This window comes from Cephus cinctus, unplaced genomic scaffold (genome assembly GCF_000341935.2).
Source record: "Cephus cinctus unplaced genomic scaffold, Ccin1 Ccin1_scaffold0695, whole genome shotgun sequence".
Lineage (NCBI taxonomy): Eukaryota > Metazoa > Arthropoda > Insecta > Hymenoptera > Cephidae > Cephus > Cephus cinctus.
Genome location: NW_014333317.1, coordinates 451,166 through 452,885, shown reverse-complemented (window position 1 = coordinate 452,885; position 1,720 = coordinate 451,166). Strand labels below are relative to the sequence as shown.

Below are 1,720 nucleotides of genomic sequence, written 5' to 3'. Positions count from 1 at the left end.
TTTGGTAAATGTTTTTTTTTTTTTTTTTGTTACTTCTCAAGGTAAGGTGAGGTTGGGGTAGGTCAGGTGGATTTGAGAGGGGAAAGGTCAGCGGGATAGGATCTCACGGGAAAACCCTAAGGATCTGTATAGACCGATTTTTCGTCACACTGATGAAATCAATGTACTGTTGTGTAATTCGACGATTAGTGATCAATAGTCGTGTCGTAATAGAAAAAAAATATAAAAAAGAAAACAAAACACAAACGAAAATAAATTATAACAAAAAATGCCACAACCAATCCGCAGTGAGGTTTCCTCCCTCGGATGGCTGCGTAATGTCCTTTTACTGGTCGAGTCACGTGGACCGACGCTAAAAAACAAAAAGAAGGAACAAAACGAAAAAACCAAAAACAAAAAAATGGTTAACGCATAAACGTCAGTTTTGGATCCACTCGGATCTTCCGTGTTATTTTTTTCACTCTTTTTTTTTTAACGCTTTCTCCCACGTCGCAATTGGCTGAGGACTGCGTGGACCATTTCTGAGAGGGTTCTGACGATAACGAGATCGCGATTCGAGAAATGTGAACGCGATCAAAATGTACGTCGATATAGATTTTTTTTTCAAAATACAAAAAAAAAATATGAAAAAAATAACGTCTCGTAACTCGACGTGTTAATGCTATCGTTGACTAATCTTTTTTTTATATTATATCTTACGTATGAAAACCGAGCAATCTTCAAATCTATAGTTAATGTCCTATCCTACAGCGCGTTTATAAAAACAACTAAAACAGACTATGACACGTGTATTTACACGAAGTCAAAAAATTCAACTTTGATAACGGAATCTTACATATTCTGGTCCATAGTAATTAAAGAAGAAGAATATACAATGAAAAGTAATATACGATGCCCGTGCAATTCGCGCGCGAGTAATTTTTCAATATTTCCTTTTAAATTTGCTCACTAGTTACCGATAAGTCATTCGACTTTATTTTTTTCATTTTACCTGAAAACTACACGTATGTACATCGTTGACCTACCCTCTCTTAAGTAGCGTCGCATACAGTGTAATGATATTAAAGATAAGTGTCTTTCGCCATCAGGTGGTACATACGTTAAACTCTAGATTATCGATCGTGACACGTTCTTATTTTTTTGTCTCACTTGATCGAGATGAGGGATTAAAGAAATGAAAATGATTTCGAGGTTAGATAAATATATCTATGTAGGGGCAGGGGGCAGGAGGTTTTGGGGGAGTTGGCAATTCAAAAATTTCTTTTTTTTTTGTTTTTCAACAGGTCGAAAGATACTTTAAAATAACGTCATACTAACGTGACATTCTAACCTATAATCCAACGTGAAATTAGCCCGTCTGTGTTTGAAGCGCGATCGTGTGTTGGTTCCATGTAATGAAAAATGGCAAAGATAAAATTTGACAGAGGGCGCATCGTCAGTGGAGTCAAAAATTTGATTTTTTATTTTCAAAAAAAAAAAAAAGATCAACATCAATCCGTGAAACTGACTACCGCGCCCTCGCGGGGCAAACAATTGAAACTATATAAAAAAAAATGTATACCATGTACGAAAATGAAAAATTTGATAAACAGGAGCTAATACTCATGGTATCTATACATGATCGATAACGCGTCTCATGATTTGTAACCTACAAATGAGTATTGACTAACGCGTTCCCGATTGAGGCATCTCGGAAACACGTGTAGCTGGTGGGGCGGGG

General features: G+C 36.5%; 1 protein-coding gene across 31 annotated transcripts in view; it reads right to left on the bottom strand.

Annotated features, from left to right (window-relative positions):
• The window catches only part of LOC107269990 (plasma membrane calcium-transporting ATPase 3), a 128,900-nt gene that overhangs the window by 37,757 nt on the left and 89,423 nt on the right, over positions 1-1,720 (bottom strand). The gene's annotated exons all lie outside the window — the stretch shown is intronic.